The sequence below is a fragment of the Bombina bombina genome, chromosome 1 (genome assembly GCF_027579735.1).
Source record: "Bombina bombina isolate aBomBom1 chromosome 1, aBomBom1.pri, whole genome shotgun sequence".
Lineage (NCBI taxonomy): Eukaryota > Metazoa > Chordata > Amphibia > Anura > Bombinatoridae > Bombina > Bombina bombina.
In genome coordinates this window covers 913675356-913694830 of record NC_069499.1, presented here as the reverse complement: position 1 = coordinate 913694830, position 19475 = coordinate 913675356, and positions in this window count along the sequence as shown.

The window sequence follows — 19475 nt, the reverse complement described above, 5'->3', positions numbered from 1 at the left end:
ATGTCAGACAACACCCCATTTGCTTTCATCTGGGCTGAAGGGTGGGTGCATAGGCTAAATATTCGTGTGATTGTTGTAGATCCTAAACCTATCGCTAATAATGTTTCTTTCAAAAATCCCCAATTTATGCAATCAAACGCCTTTTCGGCATCAGTCGCTAGAAGAATCGCTGGTATGTTATTCTGCTTGGCATAATTCATCAGGGTCAGCACCCTGATGGTGTTGTCCCTTGCCTCTCTCCTAGGAACAAAACCTACCTGGTCAGTGTGTATTATATCTTGTATGATTTCATTAAGCCTCCGTGACAATATCTTCCCTAGTATTTTTATGTCTGTATTTAGGAGAGAAATTGGGCGATAACTACTTGGGTCTGTGGGTGTTTTGCCTGGTTTCGGTATCACGGCTATATGTGCTAGTAACAAATTTGCGGGTAGGCTTTTTGCCTCATCAAGTGTGCGAAACAAAGAGAAGAGGTTGTCTGAACATCTTATAGTAGGTGTTCGTGAAGCCATCTGGCCCTGGGCTTTTCCCAGTGGGAAGTTCCTTTATTGCTTTCAAAATCTCTAGTTTCGATATGGTGCTATCCATTTTATCTATTTGGGTTTGGTCTAGTTTGGGGAGATCAGCCTTTTTGATATAGTTTCTCAATTGATCTAAGTGTTCTTGAGAGACGATAGAGTCCAGGTTATATAGCTTGGCTTAAAAATTGCCAAAGAGATTAGCTATTTCTTTACTATCGTAGATAGGTCGATTATCAGAGGTGTGGAGTTTATGTATCTGGGAAGCCTGGGTTTGAGCTTTTAGTAATTTTGCTAGGAAAGGTCCTGTTCTATTATTTTTCTAAAAATATGCCTTCCTGAGTGAGAGTGCTTTTCTCTGAGATTCTTTTGTTAAAATAGCATTCAGTTCCTGCCTGGCTTTCGCTAGAAGAGCATATAGTGTCTGATCTGTAGGTCTATTTTTATGTTGTAGTTCTAATCGGTGTATCTGAGATGTTAGTTTGTTTACTTCTGCATTGTAAGATTTCCTCCTATACGCCAAGTGTTTAATGCATTCCCCTCTAATCACTGTTTTGTGTGCCCCCCACAAACATTCCGGAGTCATCCCCGGTGTTTGGTTAATCTGGAAATATTCTATCAGTGCCTTCCGGATGGGTTCTACTGTGGATGGGTAATGGAGTAAGGAATCATCCATTCTCCAAATGAATTGTGTATGTGGCTTGTTTGGCCAGTCCAACCGCATTAGAACTGCAGAGTGGTCTGACCAAACTGTGGGCAGGATGTCTGCTTCTTTAAGTTGTGCCAGGTATGCCCTATCTAAATAGAGATGATCAATGCGTGTATACACCGACCATTGATGAGAGTAGAACGTGTAATTCCTCTGGGTGGGATGTAAAATACGCCATGTGTCTACTAATCCCAAACTTTCCATGCATTTAAGGACTGCATTAGGGGGTCTCGAATTAGAAAGGGGGGATCCTGTGGAGGTGTCCAAGTTTGGGTCTATTGTAATATTCATGTCTCCCCCCAGCACCAAAAGTCCCTTCTTGCTTTTTAAACTTTTAATATGTTAAAAGATTTTTTTTTTATTTATTTATTTATTTATTTTAATTCATTAAGAAAACCTTGCTTTTCATTTTGGTGAGATATTCATCTTAAATCAAGAAGAAATGGTGCAGGATATAAATCTTCATTTGAAGAAAGTGTCTGCAACTTATCATATCTTCTATGTAAAAATCTTTGTACAGACAGCAATTTAAAAAAACTCACTGAACAAACCAAGATTTAAAAACAACAACAGTACAGACCACAATTTCAAAACCTCACTCTCAATGTACAGAACAGGGTTTCACTTTGCCGCTTTTCTCTATTCTGTATAAGGATTGTGGTTTTAAACAAACAAGACTGAAATTAGCAACTACTTAAATAGATATGAAACCTAGAATTCTTTTTTTGTGATCTAGATAGAGCATGCGATTTTAATACCTTTGTAATTTACTTCTATTATCAATTTTTCTTTGTCTCTTGGTATCTTTTATTGAAAAGTAGGGACATATGCTTAGGAGCCAGCCCATTTCTGGAGCACTAAATGTCAGCAGTTTTACAAGAATGTTATCCATTAGCAAGAGCGCAGCAATATTTCCTGCCATGTTGTGCTCCAGATGCCTACCTAGGTATCTCTTAAACACAGAATACCATGGTAATGAAGCAAATTTGATAATAGAAGTAAATTGGAAACTTTTTTTAAATGGTATACTCTGTCAAAATCACAAAATAATTTTTTTGGGGGTTTCATATCCCTTTAACTTCTGATCATGAAGACACAATTGCCAAGAGAAACCTGTTTCTAAAGGTGAGAATACTGTACTATACAATCCCAAAAATTGCAAGTATGAAATAAAAACAGGCATATTAAAAATATAAAAAAAACAAATAATGTCTCCTGTAATTCAGGCAGAGCATATCATTTTAAAAATGTTTCCAATTCTAAGAAAAATTTTGGGTTTCAGTTCCCTTTACTATAGTGATGGCTAAACACCATTTCTCAATGTTGATGTCATGATTTAATTTCCGCAAGTTTGCTGCAGATCTTGTTAGATTACAATATAATGTATCTATCTGTAAAACCTGCAATCATTCCATTGCAATATTGTAGCCGCTATTAATGTTGTGCAATTGGGATCGTACCTTTGTGACCGTGAGTTCAAAAGGAACCGTACGTTTGTGACTGGGCTTTCAAACGGTATCACACCTTTATAAACCAGGATTTTAAACTGTAGCTGGAAAATCTGCACTGCTGTGAATACGTTTTGTCTTTGCGGTCACAAAGGTACAATTCAATTTGAAAGTCCTGTCACAAGGTCATGGTTCCTTTTAATATTATTATTATTATCATTTATTTTTTTAGCACCGCAAAATTCCGTAGCGCTGGGTACAATGATAGGGATATACATGACAAGGATTTGTGATAAAATACAAAGCATAACAAAACGAAACAATTCTAGTACAGGAGGAAGAGGGCCCTGTTCCAGAGAGCTCACAGACTACAGGTTTAGGGTGCAGAGACATAAAGTTGGGGTAGCTTGTCACATGGGTTGTAGTTGCAGCAGTGAGTCAGGCAGTTCAAGAATTACTATGGTTAGGATGAGAGATGGAGGAGAGATGGTGAGTCTCTATGAATAGGTGGGTTTTCAAGGAGCGTCTGAAGCTATACAAGGTTGGAGACAGTTTTATGGTGCATGGTAGAGAGTTCCAGAGGACAGGAGCAGCACATGAGAAGTCTTGAAGATGGGAGTGGGATGTAAAGATAACAGGAGTGGAGAGACGTAGGTCAGAGGTTGATTGAAGAGGATGGAATGGGGAATATTTCAAGATGAGAGAGGAAATATAGTTGGAAGTTAGACTGTTGAGTGCTTTGTAAGTTAGGGATAATACTTTAAATTGTATTCTGGAGTGTATGGGGAGCCAGTGTAGAGGCTGGCAGGGCAGAGCAGCTGTTATAGATTGGCAACTTAGGTGGATGAATCTAGCAGAAGCATAGAAGTGGTGTTATGGAAGGCCATTTAGAAGTAGAATGCAATAATCAATGCGTTAAAAAATGAGGGAATTAATTAGTATTTTTGAAGTTTTTTGAACAAGGAAGGGACGAATTCTGGAAATGTTGCATAGCTGTAAATGGCAGGATTTGTTAAGCGCTTGTATATATGGGTTGAATGTGAATTCTGAGTCAAGTGTGATCCCAAGACAGTGGACCTGGGGTGAGGTGTTGAGAATAGAGTCTCCAACCGTCAGAGAAATGTCAGGTATTGGATGTCTCAAAGAGGGGGGAATAAGAAGTAGCTCAGTTTTGGACAGATTGAATTGGAGGTAGTGTGAAGACATCCAAGAGGAAATTTCAGAGAGGCAGTTGGAAATCTGGTTGAGTAAAGAGGGAGAGATATCAGGAGAGGAAAGATAGATTTGGGTATCAGCATATAAGTGGTACTGGAATCCAAAGAAGGCTATAAGTTTTCTAAGGGAGGATGTATAGAGAGAGAAAAGCAAAGGACCCAAGACAGAGCCTTGCGGTACTCCAACTGAGAAAGTCATAGGATCAGAAGATATGTTGTTAAAGGAAACTGAGAGATATGAGGAAAACCAGGAGAGGGCTGTGTCTCAGATGCCAAATTAATGTAGTATTTTTAGGAGGAGAGGATGGTCAAATGTGTCAAAAGCAGTGGACAGGTCAAGAAGAATTAGTAAGAAATAGTGGCCTTTTGCTTTAGCTGATAACAGGTCATTTGTTACTTTAGTAAGAGCGATTTCTGTTAAGAGTTTAGGGCGGAAACCCGATTGTAGTGGATCAAGTAAGGAGTTTGTTGTGAGAAATTGAGTTAGCTGATTATAGACCAGTCGTTCCAATAATTTTGAATCAAAGAAAAATAAATTAAAATGAAAAGCAATCAGATTGTGTTAAAAAGTGCGGATAAAGGCGGGGCTACACTAATTTTAAACCATGAAGATTATTTGAAAGAATGCTAAAGGCAGTTAAAAGATACTCAAATATACAATGTACTTAATGGAGACCCAAGATTCAAAATACAATTAGAAATTAAGAGTGCATTGGCATTAGCAGAAAAGATGGGTTTGATTGATAAGGAATTGAAAGATTTCTTGGTTGTAGAATATCCAATTGCCCCTGTTTTTTACACACTTCCAAAAGTGCATAAAGATATTCATTGTCTACCTGGTCGTCCGATTGTAGCCAGCACTGAATCCATTCTTTCCAATATAGCCAAATTCGTAGACAAGGTATTTCAGCCCTATGTTGAGGATTTATCCTCTCACATAAAGGATACAGGTGATTTCATAAATAAATTAGAACAGTTAGAGTTGGAAACTGAGAAGTATATTCTATTAACTCTAGATGCACAGGGACTGTACACATCTATCAGACATGAAAGTGGAATTGCCTGCCTTAAAAAAATCACTGTATAATACCTGTAAATAAAATCCTTAACAGATTGCATTTTCGGAGGAATTATTGAGATTGGTTTTATTCAACAAATATTTTTTATTTGAGGATACCTGGTATATTCAGAAACAAGGGACTGCAATGGGGTCAAATGTTGCCCCCTCTTATGCCAACATCTTCATGGGAAATATTGAAGAAAATTTGTCCATGAGAATCAGTTGTATTTACATGGTGGTGTTTTATTGATGATGTCTTTGGCATTTGGTGGGGGGGGGGGGGAACATTGACTCACTCCATAAATTTTTAAGAGAACTAAATGAAGCTACAAGTAGCAATACATTCACTTTGACTTTGCAGGAAACATTAGTGTTTTTTCTAGACACTAAAATGGTAAGAGAGGGAAATCATTTGGTATGTGATATCCACACCAAGGACACAGATAGGAATAATCTACTCCACTATGATAGTTTTCACCCTGGAGAGACCATTAGGACAACAAGTGACCGCATAAGAGAACACAAATCCAATATTAGATGTGGAAATAAAGATGTCCCTGTATCCTCCCATTTCTTGGAGGCTAACCATTCTGTTAGTCAGTTGAGATGGCAGATAATTGATCAAGTAAAAAGACATAGGAGGGGGGGAGGGGGTAAGAGGGAGCTGTTGCTACAGAGTAGGGAGTTATTTTGGATATCCACCTTAAAGGGACATTCCAGTCAAAATATAAATGTACATAGATGAATTACATATTTGAATAGAAACATATTTGCAATATACATGTATTGGCAAAAATGCTTCTAGTAAAAGTTATCACTGTTTTAGTTGTAACATTTTTTTCTTTACGTTCATGCGAAGCATAGCTAGATATTTTTACTGCACCCACATTTTAAATATTGCAGCTGCTCATATCATCAGTGGGGCTTGTATCCTGTCAGCAATTAACAAATGGAGTCATTAACAGATGGTACAAGCACCTTAGGCTCTCTGATTAAGTGCTGTGTTTAAAATGCTGGTGCACGGTGCATACTTAAATACACTTTTGTAACAGCTATAGCTTTTATTAGAAGCATTTTTGCTAATGCATGTATATTACAAAATTGCTTCTGTTCAATACCGAAATGCACTCATGTGGTTTACAATTTTGGCTGGAATATCCCTTTAAACGCACTCAAAACAAATGGGATGAATAAGGATTATATGTCTGTTTTTCTTTAAATTACTCTGTGTATGTATATATAAATATATATTTACACTGTGTATATATATTATACTGTGTGTATATATATATATATATATATATATATATATATATATATATATATATATATATATATCTATATATCTATCTTTTGGGTGAAATATTTTATTTTTTTTAAATAATTTTTATTAGATGGCGTTATTATAAATGTAACTGTACTTTATAATGTATTTTTGATGTGTTTTGTGACACCTTTTTGTTTTGCAAAACAGTTAACTACAGCTCACGCATTTGCATTCACTTTCTACTTGTTATACAAGCGCAGTTTAACTTTCGTGCAAATGAACAAGAATACCTGATATTGCTTTCAAACGATAGATCACCAGTCATAATCTGGCCCTAAACCTTTACACATTTAACCTTGAATCTTGCATTTATTTGTGGTTTATTTTCCCTTTAAAGAACAACTCTACCTATAGAAAGCCAATAAAATATGATGCATGTTTATTCCTGGCTAGTCTTCCTACTAATAGATCTGAATATGCTGCCCTGCTGACAGATCATACCATTTGCCAACAAACTAATATGAACCCTATTCTTATGCATAATGCATGTAAATCCTAGTAACATTCACACAACCTGTTTCTTTTTTAGTTATTTTCCATATTTCATCATTTCAAATGTGTTATAATAAAAAATAGGCTTGTGTGTATTTTCTATATAGACACCCAGATAAGGAAGATGTCAGAAATAATTTGTCACTGTTTTCAAACACAGACCACTAATCATTCCTGGCTATGAATTTTGAAGTTAAACATATTTCCTAGCACACATTCATTAGCACTGTTTATGCCAAAATATCTCTGTCCAAAAATGTTAACTTCCGTTAGTGCTTTCCAAATAAGTGTCTGATTACATTAAGAGTGTTTTCCTTTTCCGTGTCAGTTATGTGATGGTGTAATGTATGTCCCAGTAATTATGACTTTCAGACAGTTCATGAAAGAAACCAAACGGAAAAAAGATACTTCTATGACTAATGAGTGATATCTTGATTTTTCTTTGAGAAATGTAACGGGACATAACACTGTGTTACTGATTGCTGCATTTTTTTTCAATTAACTTCTTAAAACTAATTAAGATGTGATTTTTTTTAAATTATGTTAAGATCAAGAGAGAGATATAGGACTAGATTAAAAGGATAGGAAAGTCAAAATTAAACTTGCATGATTCAGATAGAGCAAGTCATTTTAAGACACTTTTAAATTCACTTCTATTTTCAAATGTGCTTTGTTCTCTTGGTATCCCTTGTTGAAACAGAAAACACACATATCCTACACTAGTGGGAGCTGCTGCTAAATGTTGCCTGCACACATTTGTCTCTTGTAATTGGATGACTAGATGTGTTCATCTTGCTGTCAGTAGTGCAATGCTGTTCCTTCAGAAAAGGATAGCAAGAGAACAAAGCAAATGTGATAATGGAAGTAAATTGGAAAGTTGTTTAAAAATTTATGTGGTATCCAAATAATGAAAGAAAATTTTGTGTTTTCCTGTTCCTTTAACAAGTGGAGCACAATAAAAAGAGTGCTATTGTGCTCTAACATTGCCCAAATTAAATAAATAGAGCTTACATATTTTCGGCTAGATTACGAGTTTTGCGTTAGCCTTAAAAAGCAGCGTTGAGAGGTCCCAACTCTGCTTTTTTCCTAACGCTGGTATTACGAGTCCTGCAGGTACAGGTGTACCGCTCACTTTTTTTCGCGACTCGAACATACTGCAAATCCACTTACGTCAATTACGTATTCTATCTTTTCAATGGAATTTTCCTAACGCCGGTATTACGAGTCTTGGAAAAAGTGAGCGGTACAACCTCTCCTGTCAAGACTCCTACAGCATTTAAAAGTAAGTAGTTAAGAGTTTTATGGGCTAACGCCGTAACATAAAACTCTTAACTAAAGTGATGAAAAGTACACTAACACCCATAAACTACCTATTAACCCCTAAACCGAGCCCCCCCCCCCCACATCGCAAACACTTAAATAACATTTTTAACCCCTAATCTGCCGACTGGACATCGCCGCCACTATAATAAATATATTAACCCCTAAACCGCTGCACTCCCGCCTCGCAAACATTAGTTACATTTTATTAACCCCTAATCTGCCTTCCCTAACATCGCCGACACCTACCTACATTTATTAACCCCTAATCTGCAATGTTGTTGCAACTATATTAAATGTATTCACCCCTAAACCTAAGTCTAACCCTAACCCTAACACCCCCCTAACTTAAATATAATTTTAAATAATCTAAATTAAATAACTTTAATTAACTAAATTATTCCTATTTAAAACTAAATACTTACCTATAAAATAAACCCTAACGCCTAGATTTAGAGTTTTGCGTTAGAAGGGGTGCGTTAGCTACGCATGCTTTTTTCTGGCCGCACCTTTTAAATACCGCTGGTATTTAGAGTTCTCTGAGGGGCTGCGTTAGGCTCCAAAAAAGGAGCGTATAGCATATTTACCGCCACTGCAGCTCTCAATACCAGCGGTGCTTACGGACGCGGCCAGCTTCAAAAACGTGCTCGTGCACGATTCCCCCATAGGAAACAATGGGACAGTTTGAGCTGAAAAAAACCCTAACACCTGCAAAAAAGCAGCATTCAGCTCCTAACGCGGCCCCATTGTTTCCTATGGGGAAACACTTCCTATGTCTGCACCTAACACCCTAACATGTACCCCGAGTCTAAACACCCCTAACCTTACACTTATTAACTCCTATTCTGCCGCCGCCGCTATCGCTGACCCCTGCATTATATTATTAACCCCTAATCTGCCGCTCCGTACACCGCCGCAACCTACGTTATCCCTATGTACCCCTAATCTGCTGCCCCTAACACCAGCGACCCCTATATTATATTTATTAACCCCTAATCTGCCCCCCACAACGTCACCGCCAGCTACCTACAATAATCAACCCCTAATCTGCCGACCGGACCTCACCGCTACTATAATAAAGTTATTAACCCCTAATCCGCCTCACTCCCGCCTCAATAACCCTATAATAAATAGTATTAACCCCTAATCTGCCCTTCCTAACATCGCCGACACCTAACTTCAATTATTAACCCCTAATCTGCCGACCGGACCTCACCGCTACTCTAATAAATGTATTAACCCCTAAAGCTAAGTCTAACACTAACACCCCCCTAAGTTAAATATAATTTAAATCTAACGAAAAAAATTAACTCTTATTAAATAAATTATTCCTATTTAAAGCTAAATACTTACCTGTAAAATAAACCCTAATATAGCTACAATATAACTAATAATTACATTGTAGCTATTTTAGGATTAATATTTATTTTACAGGCAACTTTGTATTTATTTTAACCAGGTACAATAGCTATTAAATAGTTAATAACTATTTAATAGCTAAAATAGTTAAAATAATTACAAAATTACCTGTAAAATAAATCCTAACCTAAGTTACAATTAAACCTAACACTACACTATCAATAAATTAATTAAATACAATACCTACAAATAAATACAATTAAATAAACTAACTAAAGTACAAAAAATAAAAAAGAACTAAGTTACAAAAAATAAAAAAATATTTACAAACATTAGAAAAATATTACAACAATTTTAAACTAATTACACCTACTCTAAGCCCCCTAATAAAATAACAAAGCCCCCAAAATAAAAAAATGCCCTACCCTATTCTAAAATTAAAATAGAAAAGCTCTTTTACCTTACCAGCCCTTAAAAGGGCCATTTGCAGGGCATGCCCCAAAGAATTCTGCTCTTTTGCCTGTAAAAAAAAACATACAATACCCCCCCCCAACATTACAACCCACCACCCACATACCCCTAATCTAACCCAAACCCCCCTTAAATAAACCTAACACTAAGCCCCTGAAGATCTTCCTACCTTATCTTCACCACGCCGGGTTCACCGATCCGTCCTCCGAAGTCTTCATCCAAGCCTCCGAAGTCTTCATCCAAGCCCAAGCGGGGGCTGGCGATCCATCATCCGGCTGAAGTCTTCTATCAAGCGGCGGCTGAAGAGGTCCAGAAGAGGCTCCAAAGTCTTCATCCTATCCGGGAAGAAGAGGAGATCCGGACCGGCAACCATCTTGATCCAAGCGGCATCTTCTATCTTCATCCGATGACGATGGCTCCATCTTGAAGACCTCCAGCGCGGATCCATCCTCTTCTTCCAACGTCCAACTGAAGAATGAAGGTTCCTTTAAGGGACGTCATCCAAGATGGCGTCCCTCGAATTCCGATTGGCTGATAGGATTCTATCAGCCAATCGGAATTAAGGTAGGAAAATTCTGATTGGCTGATGGAATCAGCCAATCAGATTCAAGTTCAATCCAATTGGCTGATTGGATCAGCCAATCAGATTGAGCTCGCATTCTATTGGCTCTTCCGATCAGTGTGAACCCTGCGTGGTGAAAATAAGGTAGGAAGATCTTCAGGGGCTTAGTGTTAGGTTTATTTAAGGGGGGTTTAGGTTAGATTAGGGGTATGTGGGTGGTGGGTTGTAATGTTGGGGGGGGTATTGTATGTTTTTTTTTACAGGCAAAAGAGCAGAATTCTTTGGGGCATGCCCCGCAAATGGCCCTTTTAAGGGCTGGTAAGGTAAAAGAGCTTTTTTATTTTAATTTTAGAATAGGGTAGGGTTTTTTTATTTTGGGGGGCTTTGTTATTTTATTAGGGGGCTTAGAGTAGGTGTAATTAGCTTAAAATTGTTGTAATATTTTTCTAATGTTTGTAAATATTTTTTTATTTTTTGTAACTTAGTTCTTTTTTATTTTTTGTACTTTAGTTATTTTATTTAATTGTATTTATTTGTAGGTATTGTATTTAATTAATTTATTGATAGTGTAGTGTTAGGTTTAATTGTAGGTAATTGTAGGTAATTTATTTAATTAATTTATTGCTAGTGTAGTGTTAGGTTTAATTGTAACTTAGGTTAGGATTTATTTTACAGGTGATTTTGTAATTATTTTAACTAGGTAGCTATTAAATAGTTATGAACTATTTAATAGCTATTGTACCTGGTTAAAATAATTACAAAGTTGCCTGTAAAATAAATATAAATCCTAAAATAGCTACAATATAATTATTCGTTATATTGTAGCTATATTAGGGTTTATTTTACAGGTAAGTATTTAGCTTTAAATAGGAATAATTTATTTAATAAGAGTTAATTTTTTTCGTTAGATTTAAATTATATTTAACTTAGGGGGGTGTTAGTGTTAGGGTTAGACTTAGCTTTAGGGGTTAATACAGTTATTAGAGTAGGTGAGGTCCGGTCGGCAGATTAGGGGTTAATACTTGAAGTTAGGTGTCGGCGATGTTAGGGAGGGCAGATTAGGGGTTAATACTATTTCTTATAGGGTTATTGAGGCGGGAGTGAGGCGGATTAGGGGTTAATAACTTTATTATAGTAGCGGTGAGGTCCGGTCGGCAGATTAGGGCTTAATTATTGTAGGTAGCTGGCGGTGACGTTGTGGGGGGCAGATTAGGCGTTAATAAATATAATATAGGGGTCGGCTGTGTTAGGGGCAGCATATTAGGGGTTCATAGGGATAACGTAGGTGGCGGTGGTGTGCGGTCGGCAGATTAGGGTTTAAAAAATTTTAATACAGTGGCGGCGATGTGGGGGGACCTCGGTTTAGGGGTACATAGGTAGTTTATGGGTGTTAGTGTACTTTAGAGCACAGTAGTTAAGAGCTTTATAAACCAGCGTTAGCCCAAAAAGCTCTTAACTACTGACTTTTTTCTGCGGCTGGAGTCTTGTCGGTAGAGGGTCTAACGCTCACTTCAGCCAAGACTCTAAATACCGGCATTATAAAGATCCCATTGAAAAGATAGGATACGCAAATGGCGTAGGGTGATCTGCGGTATGGAAAAGTCGCGGCTGCAAAGTGAGCATTAGACCCTTTCATGACTGACTCCAAATACCAGCGGGCGGTAACAACCAGCGTTAGGAGCCTCTAACGCTGGTTTTGACGGCTAACGCAGAACTCTAAATCTAGGCCTAAGATAGCTACAATATAACTAATAGTTACATTGTAGCTAGCTTAGGGTTTATTTTTATTTTACAGGCAAGTTTGTATTTATTTTAACTAGGTACAATAGTTATTAAATAGTTATTAACTATTCAATAGCTACCTAGCTAAAATAAATACAAATTTACCTGTAAAATAAAACAGTTATAATTACACCTAACACTACACTATAATTAAATTAATTCCCTAAACTAACTACAATTAAATACAATTATCTAAATTACAAAAAAACAAATAAACACTAAATTACAGAAAATAATAAAATAATTACAATTTTTTTTAACTAATTACACCTAATCCAATCCCCCTAATAAAATAAAAAAGCCCCCCAAAATAATAAAAATCCCTACCCTATACTAAATTACAAATAGCTCTTAAAAGGGCTTTTTGCGGGGCATTGCCCCAAAGTAAATCAGCTCTTTTACCTGTAGAAAAAATACAATACCCCCCAACATTAAAACCCACCACCCACACACCCAACCCTACTCTAAAACCCACCCAATCCCCCCTTAAAAAACCTAACACTAACCCCTTGAATATCACCCTACCTTGAGATGTCTTCACCCAACCGGGCAGAAGTGGTCCTCCAAATGGCCAGAAGTCTTCATCCAGACGGCATCTTCTATCTTCATCCATCTGGAGCGGAGCGGGTCCATATTCAAGACATCTGATGCGGAGCATCCTCTTCCTTCCGACGACTAACACTAAATGACGGTACCTTTAAGTGACGTCATCCAAGATGGCGTCCCTTCAATTCCGATTGGCTGATAGAATTCTATCAGCCAATCGGAATTAAGGTAGGAAAAATCCTATTGGCTGATGCAATCAGCCAATAGGATTGAAGTTCAATCCTATAGTTCAATCCGTTTCGGCTACTCAGCATAAGCCTTTGCTGCTTTTTCCCCTGCTGGATGTGTTTATCTCCACATTGCTAACATATTCTTTTTATTGGAAACTTTTGAGAATAAAAGTTACGTTTTATACTTTGGTGAGCTTCTCTCCTTTTGTACCTGCTGTTCCACAGCCAGTGCTTGCTCTACCGTTTAAGTACCTATTATTTTCCAGCATCCCGTTGTTGATGTCACCTTCCCAGAGCTATCAGTGAGGTTTGGCAGTGGGTGGCATGGAATCAGCTCTCGCATTTACCATTGGTATGAGGTCTTGAAATTCCTCCCTGGTGGGAAGTTTACAGGAGTATCCTGAGTGATGTCCAGAGCCTTGCCATTAATGAATGAGTCAGGTGATTCTTTGCTACAGTATTGCTGACTGGATGGTGAGTGACATACTTTCCTTATAGTTATCTTTATTATACACTGTTTTCAACAACAGGGTGATTATTTAATACTTATTGGAATCTTTTTTTATCTTTGTTTAATTTCTTTTGGATGAATTATAGACATGCATATACATATGTACACACACATACACATATATACATACAAACACGCATATACACATTTGAGTCCTTCCCAGTCACACACCTTGTCATATACAATATCACTTTAAATCAAATTTTTATTTAATTTGTTTATTTAATATGTAGAAATATGAGTTGCTTTATTTTAATATATTATACATGCATTTTGTTATGCCTATTTTCAAGTGTTAACACTTTACTTAAAGGGACACTGAACCCAAAAATTTTCTTTCGTGATTCAGATAGAGCAGCGGTTCCCAACCTTTTTCTCTCCTGTACTCCTTGATTAGGCTTTTCATTTATGAGTACCCCCTCTCTTCATTACCCCCACCCATCCCTCAAAATAAATGAAGCACTTTTTTATAGGGGAGGTAAGCTATACCCGAATTGCATACAACTGTACGTGTATCAACAGGATTAAAGCTCAGATCTTATTCTCAGGAGTCCTGCTGTGTGGCTGGTACCCCTGGCAGCTGCCTGGTTGCTCCTAAACAAGGCCCTGGGGGGGAGTCAAAGTGTAATGATCATAAAAATAAATATTTAAATTTGTGAGATCAGATCGATATTAACCACCCAGCCACTATGAACATTTTTAGTTGGAAGTGAAGCAATCTGAATCAAGCAAGCACTAGAAGCAGTACTTTACTTACCGGCACTGACTTAGACCTGCCTCGCCTGTGTGACTCGCAATCTCAACGGCTCTATCACACGTGTCCACGTAGCTATGCTGCTGCAGTGCCGCTTCTATTTGAGCACTTGCAGACAAAATTGTGTGCATGGGACAGAGGTGGGTGGAGCAGGAGGCTAAGCTGTCTGGTGACACAGGGTGATCATTAATATGTGGACCGGAGACATCCACACCCGGTCCACATATTTCAGGTGCAGGGGCTCCCATCTGCCTATATGCCAGGCCAGGACTTCATTTGTCACTTTCCGGTTAAATGCTCCTTCCTTCCACGATGCTTATTAGTTGATGACCCATTGAGAGTGCCCCCCCGACCCTCTCCCTGCATCTTCCGCCATTACCAACAATATTTTTGCGTACCCCCAACCGGCCTGCCAAGTACCCCCAGGGGTACACGTACCCCAGGTTGGGAACCGCTGAGATAGATCATGCCATTTTAAGCAACTTTCTAGTTTACTCCTATTATCAATTTTTCTTCGTTCTCTTGCTATCTTTATATGAAAAAGAAGGCATCTAAGCTTTTTTTCTTGGTTCAGTACTCTGGACAGCAGTTTTTGATTGGTGGATGAATTTATCCACCAATCAGCAAGGACAACCTAGGTTGTTCACCAAAAATGGGCTAAACTTACATTCTTGCATTTCAAATAAAGATACCAAGAGAATAAAGAACATTTGATAATAGGAGTAAATTAGAAAGTTGCTTAAAATTTCATGCTCTATCTGAATCACAAAATAAAAAATTTGGGTTCAGTGTCCCTTTAAGCTCTCTAAAAGCACTACATTTTCCAGTGCTAATTTGTGTTGTGATTGAGGGCAACATTTAACTCAGCACTCGTAATATGTGTAATAATTAGCTTGCCCTATACTTTTATTGGATAGTGCAGGGTTCACTATTAGCGCACACACACATATTACATAGTCGTACAATTCCCTGGTTTGCTTAGTATTAAGGACAATTTTAATCCTATAATATGCTTAATAGTTTTCATTTTGTAAAGCGATCTTGGAATTTGTTTACTCAGACTGGATACCCTGGCAATATGTCTTTTATATTGTGAGTGCTATGTTACCCCACTGTTTTTTGATATATAGAATATATAGATATATATAAAGAAAAAGTCCTGACTGACTCATCAATGCCCAGCTCAAACCATTTAGCCTAGGAACGTGAAATTTGGAAGGTACGTTGTTTTTATGACGTAGGCACCCACTTAGCAAGGATTTTTGGAAATGACATCCCTAAGGGGGTGAAAAAGTGGGGTGAATTTGTTTATGAGAATACCTATATCTCAAAATCTGAAGATTTATTGGTATTTAGATTCTCCTTTAAAAATAAAGAAACACATGTTTTACCATTTCCCGAAAATCCACTTAAGGGGGTGAAAAGGGTGGAGGTGATTTATGATGATACCTTTATCTCAAAAACTGAAGATGTTACAGACGTGAAAATGGGTATTTAGATTCTCCTTTAAGAATAAAGAAACACGTGTTTAACCATTTCCCAAAAATCCACTTAAAGGGGGTGAAAAGAGAGGGTGATTTATGAGGATACCTTAATCTCAAAAAATGAAGAGGTTACAGACATGAAAATTGCTATTTAGATTCTCCTTTACAAATAAAGAAATACGTGTTTTACCATTTCCCGAAAATCCACTTAAGGGTGGTGAAAAGGGGAGGGGGATGATTTATAAGGACTCAACTATATCGCAAAAACCAAATATGTTACAGACGTGAAAATTGCTATTTACATTCTATTTAAAATATAAAGAAAAGGGGGATGATGATTTATGAGGATATCTATATCTCAAAAACTGAAGATGTTAGAAAAGTAAAAATTATAAATTTAAAATCTTCATTATAAAGTTTACATGCCAAATGTCTTGCCCCTAATGTCAGTAGTTCTCAAAATATTGATATCACTAAAAAAATGAATAGTCTTTATTCACATCTGACAGTTGAGCCATAATATATAATTACAATTTAATATTAAAGTAATTGTAAACAGAATAATAATAACATATTTTTAATGTGCCGGACGGACGCCCCGCCCACAACTTAGCTGATTGGTGCCGATGTACAAGAAATACTGAGAATTAACAAAAACGTACAAAGTTCATGTCAGTGAGTGTGCATTTCAAACACGTCGTTGCGAGTGGTTGCGCTTTACGCTATTTTTTACAAATCACAAAATCCATGCGAGTTAAGCCGCAAGCAACAGCTAGTATATATATATATATATATATATATATATATATATATATATATATATAAAATTAAAAAAGAACATGAAAACATGGGAAAATCTTAGTCCAGCACATACTTATAAAAAAGGCTAATAAGAAAACCAGATGAATGACTCATTAATGAAGACAACGACATAAATTCAAAACACATCACAAGGTTTATTATCCACTTAACTTCAGTGGGAAAATTCAACAGATGAACAAAGAGACACCAAAACAATATGCATATAACTCACTAGCTAATACTAGTGAACCAAAATGATATCTCATGTTATTCAGGTATTGGTAGTTGTGCCATAAGCTTAGAAAAAGTGAAATAAGTGTCCATACATGGGTTCCTAATATAATGTCCAGGCAGATAGTGATCATGAAAAGCAGATTGTAAGCATGCATAGCAGAAAGTTAATGCCATATTCCAAAGTGCATTCAGTTATATGGTAAGCAAAAGCAGAACGTTCCTATTGCAGCAATTCATCAAAAGCAAGCAATCAGTATCCAACAAGGGGTCATATATGTGATGATTTTTGGCAACACTTTGCGGTTGTCTTAAAGCTGTCCTCCTAGAATGGTGTTGAGGCCGTTTAAATCACTGTACATCAAAGCACTTGGTTATAACTTTAGTACTGTATATTTTTAACAGCCCCTCCAAGAGTTACTTAATTTCATCCAGTCACTGGACTGCTAATTTAGACATCAGATTCAAGCCAAAGTTACATCCAAACAAACCACCATGCTCACGGAGCTCCAGTGGTCATGGTAAACAACGCTACACTCAAGTCTGATTGGGATTCCTCAGGCATGTGATGCAGGAGTCCAATGATCTGCCTTATTTATAGTGATCCCAGATGAAATATTTAACAAATTGGTGTCTCAAGTGGTATATTTTGATAATATTTAAGGACTATATTTACAAAACACAAACACCTAGATTATGAGTTTTGCGTTAGAAGCTGTGCGGTGAAAACAAGCAGTTTATGCTCACCGCTCACTTACAGAAAGCGCTGGCATTACGGGTTTTTACAAACCCGGCGTTAACCGCAAAAAAGTGAGCGAAGAGCTAAATTTAGCTCCACATCAATAGAAAAAAATCCTATTGGCTGATGCAATCAGCCAATAGGATTGAGCTCGCATTCTATTGGCTGATTGGAACAGCCAATAGAATGCCAGCTCAATCCTATTGGCTGATTGGATCAGCCAGTAGGATTGAACTTCAATCCTATTGGCTGATTGCATTAGCCAATAGGATTTTTTCTACCTTAATTCCGATTGGCTGATAGAATTCTATCAGCCAATCGGAATTGAAGGGACACCATCATGGATGACGTCACTTAAAGGTACCGTCATTTAGTAAGAAGACTCCGGATGAAGAGAATGCTCCGCGACGGATGTCTTGAAGATGGACCCGCTCCGCGCCGGATGGATGAAGATAGAAGATGCCGTCTGGACTTCTGCCCATCTGGAGGACCTCTTCTGCCCGGCTTGGATGAAGACTTCTGCCCGTCTGGAGGACCACTTCTGCCCTGTTGGGTGAAGACGTCTCACGTAGGGTGATCTTCAAGGGGTTAGTGTTAGGTTTTTTTAAGGGGGGATTGAGTGGGTTTTAGAGTAGGGTTGGTTGTGTGGGTGGTGGGTTTTAATGTTGGGGGGGTATTTGTACTGTTTTTTTACAGGTAAAAGAGCTGATTAATTTGGGGGAAAGCCCCGCAAAAGGCCCTTTTAAGGGCTATTTGTAATTTAGTGTAGGGTAGGGCTTTTTCTTATTTTGGGAGGCTTTTTTATTTTGTTAGGGTGATTAGAATAGGTGTAATTAGTTTAAAAATATTGTAATTATTTTATTATTTTCTGTAATTTAGTGGGGGTTTTTTTTCGTACTTTAGATAATTTTATTTAATTGTAATTAATTGTATTTAATTTAGGTAATTAATTTAATTATACTGTAGTGTTAGGTGTAATTGTAACTTAGGTAAGGTTTTATTTTACAGGTAAATTTGTCTTTATTTTAAATAGGTAGTTATTAAATAGTTAATAACTATTTAATAACTATTCTACCTAGTTAAAATAAATACAAAGTTGCCTGTAAAATAAAAATAAACCCTAAGCTAGCTACAATGTAACTATTAGTTATATTGTAGCTAGCTTATGGTTTATTTTATACTTAAGTATTTAGTTTTAAATAGGAATAATTTAGTTAATTGTAGTAATTTTATTTAGATTTATTGTAATTATATTTAAGTTAGGGGGTGTTAGGGTTAGGTTTAGGGGTTAATACATTTAATATAGTGGTGGCGACGTTGTGGGAGGCAGATTAGGGGTTAATAAATGTAGGTAGGTGGCTGCGATGTTAGGGACGGCAGATTAGGGGTTAATAATATTTAACTAGTGTTTTCGATGCGGGAGTGCAGCGGTTTAGGGGTTAATATATTCATTATAGTGGCGGCGATGTCCGGTTCGGCAGATTAGGTGTTAAAAAATTCATTTTAGTGTTTGCGATGGGGGGGGCCTCGGTTTAGGGGTTAATAGGTAGTTTATGGGTGTTAGTGTACTTTTTAGCACTTTAGTTAAGAGTTTTATGCTACGGTGTTGTAGTGTAAAACTCCTAACTACTGACTTTAAAATGCGGTACCAGGCTTGACAGGAGAGGGTCTACTGCTCACTTTTGGTCAGACTCGTAATACCGGCGCTATGCAAGTCCCATTGAAAATATAGCATACGCAATTGACGTTAAGTGGATTTGTGGTATTTCCGAGTCTGGCCAAAAAAATGAGCGGTGAGCCTGTCATTTCAAGACTCGTAATACCAGCGGGCGTTAAAAAGCAGCGTTGGGACCGGCCAACGCTGCTTTTTAAGCATAACGCACAACTCGTAATCTAGGTGAAAATGTTTAAACTTTA